The sequence below is a fragment of the Rhodnius prolixus genome, unplaced genomic scaffold, assembly GCF_049639745.1.
Source record: "Rhodnius prolixus isolate KJV_2025 unplaced genomic scaffold, Rpr scaffold_7, whole genome shotgun sequence".
Taxonomy (NCBI): domain Eukaryota; kingdom Metazoa; phylum Arthropoda; class Insecta; order Hemiptera; family Reduviidae; genus Rhodnius; species Rhodnius prolixus.
In genome coordinates this window covers 19,686,124-19,699,533 of record NW_027411582.1, presented here as the reverse complement: position 1 = coordinate 19,699,533, position 13,410 = coordinate 19,686,124, and the positions used below count along the sequence as shown (strand labels likewise).

Here is a 13,410-nt window from a genome sequence, read left to right as displayed (position 1 = left end):
TGCCATCCTTATAGCTTAACCGATATTAAAATCACGTAATCCTTCTCTAATCATTTTCTTACATTCATTCTATAACTTTTAAATACATTCATATTTCATTGCTAGCTCTGCTACAGATTTAAGCGCATAGATGTTGGTGGAGAATATTTTTATTTATTATTTTTTATTGTATACAGCTCAGCTGGTTACAAGAGTAGTTTTTTTTTTTTTTTTTTTTTGTAATTATACAATCCAATTGCAAAGTAAATAGAAATGTATAAATTTAAGACTTTTACTGAAAATTTAAAACAGGTAAGCCGAAATTATTTGTAACCTCTAAGAGTTAATATTTTTTCTAATAAAGTACAAGAATTTATCACTTCACACCTATTTAAATAATTTAAGTCGGGAAATGTAGGATATTGGTTTGGGTCGTGATATTTAGGACAATGCAAGAGTATATGCACCATATCATCAGGCACTCCACAACATTCGCAAACCAGATCAGTCTTAACCATGCACACATTATTTTTTAAAATGAATTTTACAAAGTGCCTTCCCGCTAATCTTAGTTCGGCTATCATTCGGATCATCCTGAATGGAATATTGTGCAATAAGAGGTACGGCGGCGGCCCATCAACTAATGTGAAGCTTTTGTAAAAAGCACTAAAATTGGACTCGCTGAGGAGTGTCAAGTCTTTCTCCCGAAAATGTTTCTTGGCCATTAATACTGCCTGATTTATGCACCGCTTTGATATTGCATCTATCTGGTTCAGTTTAATCAGTTCTGAGCAGCCCGTTATCTTAAGCAGTTCGTCAACTTGTGTTACCCAGTTGTACCTGGGGTCCACCCCCCCACGACTGTGTGTCTCCAGCAACTTATTAAAACAAAATTTTGGTATTCTTTTGTCGTCCATACGGCCCAAACGACTAAGCCATCCCAGAACACTCCTCAAGACCTCACAAGCCATCGGTGAAACCCCGGTCTCGAGCCGAACCGCCACAGAGGGGGTCGATCGGACCAGGCCAAGTAGCCTCCTGAAGAAAGAAATCTGGATTTGGTCTAACTTCGCGATTGGTGGAGAATATTATGTCTTCGTAGCGAAATGGTGTATCTAAATACCCTGTATAAGTCGTCAAACATTCGTTTCCTTTCTACTACATAACGTGGACATATCATTATTATATGTTTGAAATCCTCTTCCTCATTACAATCTACGCAAAGAGGAGAGAGGACCTTTTGTTGATCCTGTGTAGATAAGATCCGCACACCGCGTGGTTCGCTCTCAGCCTGCTTATTGTCGTAACAACCCATTTATTAGTGACAGTTCCCTTATAAACCATGGTTGTCCAGGTAACAGGTAACTGATCTACACATAGTTTTATAGAATCTCCCTTTATTACCATTACTGTAATCTTTCTGGCTATTTTTTGTAGTGCTGTTTTTGCAAATTGTACACTTGATATCGGTGTGTGGTAATTTATAATTAGCCATTTCCCCCACTATTGGTGGCTTCCTTTGCAAGTTTATCCACAATTTAGTTTTCTTTTACACCACAATGACCCCTTACCCACAAAAAATTAATGCAGACCCCCACCTTCTCTTTAAAAAGGTGGCTATAATTTCTACCAATCTCTGCGATAATATGATAAATTCCTGCAGACTGGTTGTGTATATGTGATAATTTTCACAACGCACTCTGGCTGTCACTCTAATAATGGTATATTTTTTCTCTGTACAAATAGATTATTCTTCTGCTTATTTATTTGTTTTCTCTTTTTTACTTATTGTTTGAGAAAAGTGGCCTTAAATATTCGATGATGTTAGCAGCATAGAGTGAAGCTAGAGGTAAAATTTGATGTATTAAATGGCATCAACTTTTTTTAAAAAAACGTTTTACCCAGTAGCTGTTATGTAAGGATTACTACAGGTACATCTTGTTGGATCTCTAATGGTTAGTGTCAGCCCTTGGTTTATTTCTATGCTAGTGACTTAAGAAGGAATAGTAGTTGGTAGAAGTGGTAGGAACTAAAAGAAGAAGTAGAGATGGCCGACAGTTCTAGGTCTAGAGCACACTGGAGAGAAAGATAAAACGTTTATCATTCCCTTACTGAGTGGAAAGAGAAGAGATAAAAAGGTAAGTTATAAGGCTAAGATGATGATGGCACTGCTGGGGAAGGAGCAGCCAGCAGGTTGCGGTCGAAGCGTTGTGTGCGGCCAAAATAACATCGCAAAAGGATAAAGTTACTTTCCTCGACTGTAGGTACACTCATCCTCCCATTTCATTCTTTTTTTTTTTGCTCCTCGTAGTCGTCCTTTCTTCTTACTAAAAGCTCTCCCAACAGCTTACCTCGTCTAACCTGTACTTTACCTTCTCTCAGAATCTAGAACAAGAAGGCATAGGAGTGTAAATTTTATCTCTTCACCCATGTATTCTTGTTATTTTATGTAGAACAAAATGAGTTATCATTACCGTTCTGGTTTGGTATTTGTTATATTAGATTACCTAGGATTTAACTTTAACCAAATATAGTGGGTCTTCTAAACGTTATACGTGATTATACTTTAATTATGCAATTATATTTGTAAGACGGTTTTCAAAAACAGATTTTATTATTCTGTAAAGAATATAATTTTATAAATAAATTAATACAAAACATTAATACATACATACATAAATAATTAAAACAATAAAATACCTGTAAAGAATAATTAAATTACTAGTTATATTTCACCGTCGTTAAACACTATGAAAAACTGTAACGTAAACCCTCTATAATGACGCTTAACCTTCCTAAACTATAACCTAACTTCAGGTTGTATGGCGTTGTCGGCAGCCCCCTCTGATGGCACTTTTACATGACGCTAAACCTTCCTAAACTATAACCTAACCTTCAGGCTGTGTGGCGTTGTCGGCAGCCTCCTCTGATGGCACTTTTACATATTTTTAAAATTTCTAATATTTTTTTCGTCGATTGTTAGCCAGTTATCCTCGTAAGTCTAAAAATAAAATAAATGATTAAATTATTTCAAAAAAACATGAGTGATCATTTTGCTGTAATTTTTATAATATACAATTAAGGGTGCGTTCCACTAAGCGCTCACAACGATCAAAATATACCTTCGGACGTTCCACTTGAAGACCGTGGTCATTTTGGGTCTTGGCGAAAACGTCACTAATGACGTAATTATTTTCGCTCACGCGAGGCTCACAACGCCCCCACCTTAAGAGTTGGGTCGAAGTGGGCGTTCAGAAATTTGGCGCAACTTTTTAAAACAAAAAGATGGCGACCGAAAAAATTATATCAGGTAAATGGAAGTATTATCTCATGTAAATAATTGAATGTGTTTCTCGAAAGTCTAAAAAAATAATAAAATGAAAAATTACTTATCCCTTTACATACTAAATCACTGAGTAACGACCCAATTACACTTTGATAGTTAATAATACGTGGCCTAAGTTTTCACTTTTCATCATTGCGATTTTGTAAAATTGCATTCCACTATTCATCGGAACTAGATGAAGAACTTTCTAAAGCATTATTACGTTGCATTAATAAATATCCAATTGTTGCCACAAAAGACATTTTAATTTTATTTACGTAAACGTAAATTTTATAAATACTCCACTAAAATGTAATATAAAAAATTGAATTAGGTATATGTATATTTTTAATATAAGTCAACTTTACCTATAATTAATAAAGTTTATTATAACTGCTTATAAACGGGGTTAAAATTAAAAAGTAATGTTTACATGAATGGTTAAATCGCTCCATAGTTCATTCCACTTGAGTTTTCGATTGTAACGTTCGCAAGCAAGTGGAACGGGCAAAACTGCGGTCAAGAGCGTGATCGTTGTGAGCGCTTAATGGAACGCACCCCTAATTGTGTTACACAAAAGCGGCACGATAGCCTCAGCGGTTAAGAGACTAGACCCGCAAAGCATAGATGCAACTATTGTTGGTTTAGTAGATTCGATTCCCCTAGCTCTAGGTCTTGGATTTTATTTAAACGGTTTATATGAGAAACCAATAAATCAATTGCTAGTCGCCTTTTTTAGTGCTGCACGAGACCGAGACGAGGCGAGACTTTATGCAGTCTCGATCTCGGTCTCGTCGAGATATCTCGGTCTCGTTTTTTTTTAATTTTTGTTTAAGTATTAAAAGCGGTTTGCTATTAATAATCTTTTCAAAAAATGTTATTATTTTCTAATAATTATTTTAATTTATATATTGGTAATGAAAATGTGTGTAAAAGAAGACAACTACTTACCCTTCAATGCATCATATATTACTATTACTGTTATATATCTTTATATAATTTCAAAAAGATGTTAAAAACGCGCCATATGAAAGACCCAAATAACATATCTGCCTGCTATATCAAGTCGATTCGTGAAATAAAAAATACACCTCCCAACAAACTTCCCGCTCCATTAGTTATGGCTGTTGGTGAAGATAAAGAATCTGATGATTCACCTTTTGACGACGACGACTGCATCAATATTTTTGCACCATTTGCTCAAAAATCAGCAAATATCACCGAATCATGGAAGACAGAAATAATTAATTATACCAAATTAGACCAAGCACCAGTAGACGTTGACATTTTAGAATGGTGGAAAACACTTGAGAATTCCTTCAAAAATTTGTCTAGAATGGCGAAAGATATTTTTAGTATCTGTGCAACTTCAGTGTCATCGGAAAGATTATTTTCGCAAGCTGCGATGATAATGACCAATAGAAGATCTTCTCTAACTTCTGACTCAGTAAAAGCTCTTTTATGTATCAATGCTTGGGCAAAGTGTATCTTAAAAACGAAAATTTGTGGCAATATTTTTTAGGTGCATAGATAGTCTTTTGTTTCAAATTCATTAATTCTAAAATTCTAAAATATAATTCAAATAATATCTAAGTTCAAAGTATTAGATTATTAATAGTGAAATTTATGAAATTGATTGAATGAATGATATGAATAGTGAAATTTAGTAAATTTATGTAAAAATTAGGTAATTCGAAGGGGGCCGCCACGGTAGCCGAGCGGTGCGAGACCTGCGAAGCTAATGTGTATTGTGGTACTGGGTTCGATTTCCGGTCTTAGGCCTTGGATTTTATTTAATGGTTAATATGAGAAATTTACAGTAAAGTATGTTTGCTAGTCGCCTCCGTCCGCGACACCTAATTGGTAGTTGGACGTAAAGCCCCGCCTGAAAAAATAGTCGATTACTTTACTTTGCTTACTTTACTTATGTAATTCGAAGTCAAATAGATGTAGTAATATTGAACATATGTAATAAAATCGTATCTTTTAATAATTAATTCAATACCCGTAATGATTATTTATTATTAAAGAACACAATTTTATAATTTTGTAGCTAAAAATTAATATTTGAAAAACCGAGACGAGACCGAGATTTTTCGACGAGATATGTATATATCATGTCTCGGTCTCGGTTGTTCAAGTCTCGTCTCGGTCTCGGTCTCGGTACCGAGACCGAGACCGAGATTTGTCTCGTTTCTCGTGCAGCACTAGCCTTTTTGGATACTTAGCTTGCATCTTGATTTCTTTCGCACGTTTTGTCTATTGCTTGTCTTTTTTTTAAGCCTTGTTCTTTTTGGGTTCCATGATAGTCTGTAAAGACCTTCAAGGTAGTGTAGCAGGTCTGTGTCAGATAGAGGAACAATTTTGGTTCGTCCTAATCGTTCAGAACCTTCAAAAACATAGTAATATTTAGTTATATTAATCTTACATAAAACTTACAGTTTATTAAATGTTACAATTTTTTTTTCTCCAAGATATTAAAATTTATTTTAGTCACGTTTTGGAATTCATAAATAAATACATGTTGAATATACAGATCACGATATTGCTGCTAATTCAACCGTTAGATATTCTACTTCGTGAGGCAGTTTAATTTTTTCTTTCCGCTTGTATTTTTGATTTTCTAGTTAAATAAGAACAAGAAATTTTCGCTTTCACTTGAATCACGAACTAAAAAGTAGTTAATCAGTCACGATTATCTTAATCATTTTAGTAAGTAATTTTTCATTGTAATTCTACTGTGTCAGAAATACTAAAGTTATATTCGATCTGAGGATCAAAAATAAGAAGAGAAATAAACTTTTTTATCTTTCTCTCGTTACAAATTATTTGTTCTACAAGTTTTCTAAAAATTTAAATTCAAATACTTAACTTTTAGCAGCTAAAATCTGAAACAAACTAGTCTTTGGAAGCCATTATTGCTGCTTGTTGTTACTATCTTGTTTGTTTGATACTATTATTGATTAGTTAGTAGTTTAGTAACTACTAAACCACTTTACATTAATGTAGTTTCCATTTTCTGAAGAACAGTTAAACATTACTCTGTTCTACTATTGGTTTTGTTTGATTAGATATCCCACTGAACTATGCTGGCTGTTTTAACGATAAATATCTGTCAAATGAAATTCAATAAGAGCTTATTTCCAAACTTTGTTTAACCAACTAGACCGTCATCTTAAAGATATTTTTCTAGACAACTATTTCAATGGCTCCCTTCGATGATTCATAATTATGATATTGCTTTTAATAACTAGCAATTTTTGGCCTCATTTAGTCGTTCATACTAACTCTAAGTAAGTAATTCACAACTTTATTACCAATTTTTAGATGGATATAGTCTTTTAAAAGCATACTATTATTCTTTTAAAGGTTAAGTCTTTTTCAAACAATCTTTGTCGCTACGAATCATATAATCCTAGCTCGTATTTTCTTTATACCAAACTATATAACTCGTTTATAGTTACTAAAGTATCAGTTTCTATATAGCTACTAAAGTTTTACCTTTAGGTAACCATATAACTGAATGAAATAGTTTTTTTTTAACAGAGTAGGCAACAAAGACTGTTGGTAAAATTAAAAACGTACCTGTAACATTCCTATATTATCAAATTCTGAAGTCTTTCCTCGAAGAAAAACCATACAACAGAGCTTTAACACTAAACCTACCGACATTTATGCATAACTATTCCTACCGTGAACGGTCAAATGACCGGACTTTAAAATTACTTAAATTTCTTATTTTAGAATGAAGATAATTATTATTTAACAATGAAAAAGCGTAGTTTCTTTTGTTTAAAAATAAATCTCGTAGTTTCAATTCTTTGTTGCATCATTTTTTATAATTATAGCCTTCTCAATTGCACATTTCCCGCATACGTATTTTTACATTTTAGACAGCATTTTATAGTCTTACTACCTTTGCAGTATCTTATTTGGCTATTTTCCGACCACTTGTTCTTGTACTGATATTTGTAATGCTTCCGGTAGTTTTTTTAAATACAAAATCCATGGATTTATCCCGGGGCTAAGTCCAGGATATTGAAAACTATTTGTTGAGACCATCTCCGAGATTTTCCACGGTTATATTTCTACTACGAGCTGTATACATTTCTGATAATTTCAGAGCGACAAACTCCCCAAGCGGAACTGAAGGTTCTCTGCTTTCAAGTTTTTCCCAAATATGGAAAGCCTTTTATTACATAGAAAGCTAGCAAGATTTGATACCAAATTTGTCCGGTTTATTTGGGCATGTACTGAATAAATCTACATCTTGACTTTGTTGGGAATAAATGTTCTTGGAAGAGATATATGCTCTTGGTTAGAACAGTTTTGACTGTTCTCTACGAATTTGTTCCAAAATTTAGAAATCAAAGCAAATTTATCGGTTTGTAAGCGATGATTTCTATGATCCCATCGAAAAAACCTCACAATTTCCGTCTACACATTTCTGCTCACAGTGTTTGAGGAGAATGCTCGTCCCTATTTTTTGTTCCATAGAAAAGGGCAATATCGTACATTTTTTGCCTCATATGCACCACAAGCAAACAATAATGCGATAAATGCATTATCAAATTGAGTTTTCGAGAGAATTCTGTTACAAAAAAATAAATAAATAAAATGGTCTATTCATTAAGACGAACTAAGGACAACTGAGAGAAATAAACCTGCAGGGTGTGCCTCAAATTGTCGAATACAGTTATCGATTTAAAAACTTGTAACCTCCTTTCCACCTCTCATGTCATTTGAAAACCGAAATTAGTTTGTGGTTCTCCAATAAAAAGAAAAAAAGGTTCTGTTCTTGTAAGTTCAGCGAGGAACCCACACTGGTGATTTATACTTGATTTACGTTTAGCTGTGTTCCGGGTTTGGTTTTAAAAAGGGTCGTTATAGTCTCTAGTTTACAGTTTATTCTCGCCTCTTCATCAGTTCTGTTTCAAACTGTAATTGTCCTCCATAGATCAAATGAAAGTCAGTGGCCCATTAGAACTGGACCCGGATAGTTTAGCTGCAACTAAAAACCTTTAGTTTACAGTTCTTATTTTATAAAACCTTGTAAGCATTTAAACATTTACAGCACTGAATTTAAACTTTTCTATCAAATTACCAAATTGCTTTATTTCAGTTGATACTTTTTATACTTTATTTTTGCATTTATACATGGTAACAAGTTGGACACAAAGTCTGTCCGATAAAGTAAAATATTACTAGATATTTTCTAACGCAGTCATATAATAATTTAGGCGGACGTTTTACGCCCAACGACTAAATTAGGTGTCGTGGACGGAGGCGACAAGCAATCGAATTTTAATGCAAATGCCTTTTATTAACTATTAAATAAAATCCAAGGCCTAGACCAGAGGAATCGAACCCACTAAGATTAAGATTAGGACACAAGAGACTTATTGTACCCTCCTCTTTGGATCTAGTAGATGAAACCTCCCCTACTAAGAAGGTTGAGGACTTTCCCTACTAGTTCTTTTTGCGCTACTATTTCCTTTGGTCTCAAAAATCTAAAGGTTTCATAGCACAACCGTTCGATTACAACGCTGTTTCTACCGCTTCCTGACACAATCTAGCCCAACGGTTCCTGAGCTAATAAGCCCCCACCTTGTACAGAACTGCATCCTGAACCTACCATGCCCAGTGAATAGACCTGCAATCAGAGTAATCTGATTTCTACCCAAGCACTGAGTATCTTTGGCTCTTCGTTTACACAGTAAGAGCATCATAGTCTTGCTGTTTTTGACCCCCAGCGAACATCACCCAGTTCTCGTGCTCCCTCCAGATCCTTTCTCTGAGAATCGCACGAACTGCATACCCTTGGTGATCCCCAGAACAAGCTCCGGGCCGATAAAAGGAGTACTAGCTCCATTCCTGGCCAGTTGATCAGCTCTTTTCATTCCTCCTTAAACCCCACATGACCTGGCACCCATTCCAGTCGAACTTTATTGTGCCGAGCCTGTAGTTTCAGGGCCCTTTTACAATCCCAAACCAATAGAAGAGGTAGATCTGAAGGAAGTAAGGGCCTTGAGATCGAAGCTGCTATAATACCAACTACACATCTTAGCTTTGGGGAATAGTCTACAATCGCTAGGCTACCGGGGCTGTGGATCATTGTTTTGTAACTTTAAACATTATTATTATTATTATTATTTTTTTTTTTTTTGGCGCGTCAACAGCTGAGGTTATTGACGCCCGGAGATTTTTTCAATGCTCTGCCGGCCTCCGGACAGTGTTCTCTCGTTTCAGACATCACTGTCCATCACCGGACAGTGAGCTGCAAGAATCTCCTAGGTAGAGAAAATCTAAGGGCCAGCTGCTGGATTCGTACCCGGGACCTCCGCGTGGGGGTCCAGTATGCTAACCTCATAGCTAATCCCTTCCCTTTACATTATTATTACTATTATTATTAATTTAGCCTAAAGCGCGTCAACTAATAACAACAATAAACTCAACACGAAAATCTTAAAGAAAATATAATTGAATAAACAAATTTTTTTAATGTGTCGACGTCTAAAGACCATAAGCATTATCTCCATTTTGTTTACTAATTAGCTGGTATTAATTATACTGAATCTGTCTCGCATTTGCAAAGTGCAAAGAGGTAGCCAATAGGCTAAAAGATTATTATTGTTGCATTCAATGAAGATGATTGGCTGATTAGGTAACGCCCTTAGTAAATGATTGGCTAATTAGGTAACGCCCTTAGTAAATGATTGGCTAATTAGGTAACGCCCTTAGTTAGACCTTAGTAAAGTATCAATCCATCTCAATCTGTCAACAAACTACTCAATACATTAATTCACGCGATCTTATGAATAGACTCATACTGTATTCATACATATTTACCATAGTTGTTGGCCAAATAGGACCAGCTCTAAAATTTTACCATATTTCTCTCTTTCTCACCTAATATTTCGTTTTATTTCCCTCACCCCCCCGTGAGTTAAATCTAATTTGAATTTTACTCGCACCTTTTTTCTCTCCATCATTTACTCAAGAGTTCAGCAAGTTTTTTTTCTTCTATTTCTTCTACTTCAAATTTGCATAAAACTTGTTTATATACAGTTTAGATGTAAAAATGCTGTTGAAAACGGCGACACTTGACGGAACTCTTCTTTCTTAGCTGTTGCCCCATATTTTCAGTCAGGATTTCCTTGTTATTTCCACTAAAGAAGAGGATCATTATAAATTCATGCGTTATTCTATTCCAAAAGTTGACTTTTGCGTGAGTTTTTCTTCTGTGATAGAATCATTTTCATAAAAAAAAAAAAAATAATTCGCATTTTACATTCACATTCAATTTCAATTTTTTGATGTCACAAAGTTTCCTCTTATAAAATAAGTTTTAGTAAAGTCCTTATAATTTATGTTAAAAAAAAAAAGCTGTTAAGAACTCCTAGAACTGCCAAATATTTGGCAGAGTTATACTCCCTTCGTTCGATATGGTTTTTTAAAATTTATTTTGTAATTTACAATCTATAAATATATACAATAAGTAAATAGGAGGTAATTAAGATGATCTGGTGCGGCAAGAGCAGGAGGAGAGAAGCTACCCAGCGGTAGCACTCTCTAGATGAGATAGGGGAATGTGAGGAGGAAAGAGATAGGAGAGTAATGGCGTTTAGATCTTCAGACTGCGAGGAAGTCGCGGGGCCACTGGCGATTCAGTCGGCGAGGAGTATTAGGGATGTCAGAGGAGGCAAGAGACAGTACCAAGAGGATTAGAGCTAGTCGAGAGAGTAGTGTGGAATTTTTGGTATTTAAACTTGGCGAGTTGGTCTATGAAGTGGGTTGTTGAGGTCGTTGTGAAGAGTGAGGTTGGTCACCGTAGAAAGGAGCGTCAACTATCTGTCGGCAGTAGTTTTGATTGAAATGTTTGTACCGTCCGTAGGTTTGTTGGTTTGGTTGAACCCCACAGCTCTAGTCCGAAATGTTCACATAGGTTTTGAGGATAGTATTGTATAGTAATCGTTTGAGTTCAATGGGCAATTTGGAGCGTCGTCCCAAGTAGTCTGTAAAGCATTTTCGCACGTTTCTTCATTGCTTTGTCTTTTAAGTCTAGTATGGTGTGTTTCACGTGAGTCTTTTTGTCTATCTAGAGCCCAAGGTAGCGCACCAGATCTGTAAACAAGGAAGAGGATTGCTGTTGAAGAGGACAGGTGGACAGGACCTCCGCCGGAGAGTGGCGTGCTGGCATTTCTGTGGGTTCATTTTAATCTGCCACTTCTTGGCCCAGGATTCTATTTTATGTAAGTGTGTCTGTAACTTGTATGAAGCTGATGAAGTATGTGTACTTGTGGCTAGTATGGCTGTGTCGTCCACATAAATATGTAGTGTAGAGGGTTCTACAGGTATGTCTGATGCATATACTGTGTAGAGAACCGGGCCAAGTATAATCCCCTGCGGTCGATATAGTTAAATATAAAACTTAATTTTTCTGTAATTGGTAAATAAAAGGCCAATTATTGGGCTAAATTCAGTGGATAAAGTTTAATTTTCAATTTTCTTCTACAGGGGTACTATAAAGGGCCTAAAAAGGTATGCCTAGAACAAAATTAGGACCATCGCCGAAAGGCAAACGTAAAAATTGGGATGAAAAGGACATGGTTGATGCTATTAAAACTGTAAGGCCGAAAAAAACTTGGTATTCGAGAAGCTGCACTTCACTTCAGGGTCCCAAAGTCAAAATTGCGTCGCCTATTATCAAAACGAACAGATTCTGAAGACGATTCGGATGTTTCAGTTTCATCAGGTGAATCGGATTTGTCCACTTCACCCCAAAATTCGACACCAGATAATGAAGATGCGGATTGCATGTTTTTTTTGCGGAGAAAAGTTCAAGAACTCAGAAAGAGTTCCGGAGAAATGTGGATTGAGTGCATTGTTTGTTGTCGTTGGGCTCATGGTATGCACTGCATGTGAAAAGGAGTCATTTGTTTGTGATTTTTGTGTCCAGTCCACCTCTCATGACTTGACATTTCTCTAAGAAAACTGATTTCACCCTAATTTTTTATCCTTAATGTACGATAATTGTGTAAAATATAGTTTTGTGGCCATATTTAAGGCTTATTTTTACAATTCATGGAGAAACGGAGAACATTAACTATAATTATTATGTCCCATATTACGACCACACTTTCTGAAAACCCAATATGGGCACCGCGGCAGACTTTTTTTCAGTGTAACTCCACAGACTCCTTGCTGTGATCCACTCAGGGGCTCCAAATTTACAAAGACAAATAATGTTATGTCTATGATTTTTCTTCAGAGTAGATTTTAAATTCAGTAATGTTCAAAATATGCAAGGTAAATAAAAAGACTGTCCCATATTACCACCTTCTCATTTCCGTTTTTTGATTAGAATCAAGACAGTTCAGGTGATTTCCTGGATATTGCTTAGGCGTTTTACTGGGTTTGGATTTGTACTAAGGTTGGAACATAAGGAGAAGTAAAAAAAAAAGGCAAATAAGGTAATAAAAGAGAAGATACCAGTAAAAGTGGTAAATTAATGTTTTAAACAAAAAGAATTTAAATACAAACCATTTCATAGCATTGTAGGATAGTATAATACCATCACGTTTACAGGCTTATGGAAATTTTCTTATCAATAATAACCCAACACGAGTACAACTAAATGACATTTAAACTGTTAAGAATGATAATAATCACGTGGATTTTGATTTCGCCAAGAAAATCTTGATTGAATGATTGATTTATAATCAAGTTTGACTTCTCAATAAAATTATCCAGTGAAAATGGATTTTATCAGTAGAAAAAGTGAAAAATTCCTCATAAAAGAAGCGAATTTGTAAAAACTTACACTGTCAGAAAAAGAAATCCAAGAGAAAATGCCAGTCTCTCCATTGAATTTCATCCAACCTTATAAAACCAGGTCCACTGGGTTTAGTTGACATACTCTCGAGAATAATCTAAAGATTTATCTCATGAAACTTGCCATTTCATTGGAAAAGTTTCATGAGATATTGTAGACATACTAAGAATTAAGAAATAAAATAAAAAATTGCACTTTAAAAAACTTTACACTTAGATGTATCACCATAAAAAAGAACGACTTAAGTTTAAAATGACTGTTCAAAGTTTTG

General features: G+C 35.2%; 1 protein-coding gene across 6 annotated transcripts in view; it reads left to right on the top strand.

The window, feature by feature from the left end:
* LOC141447143 (transmembrane protein 47) overlaps positions 1–13,410 on the top strand; it is a 320,333-nt gene that overhangs the window by 182,211 nt on the left and 124,712 nt on the right. The window contains exon 1 of one of the 6 annotated variants that reach the window (XM_074114386.1): positions 11,388–11,556. The exons of the other annotated variants lie outside the window; for them this stretch is intronic. The gene's annotated coding sequence lies outside the window, so the exon portion shown is untranslated. Of the gene's footprint in view, positions 1–11,387; positions 11,557–13,410 lie in introns of those variants that run through there. 6 annotated transcript variants of the gene reach the window in all.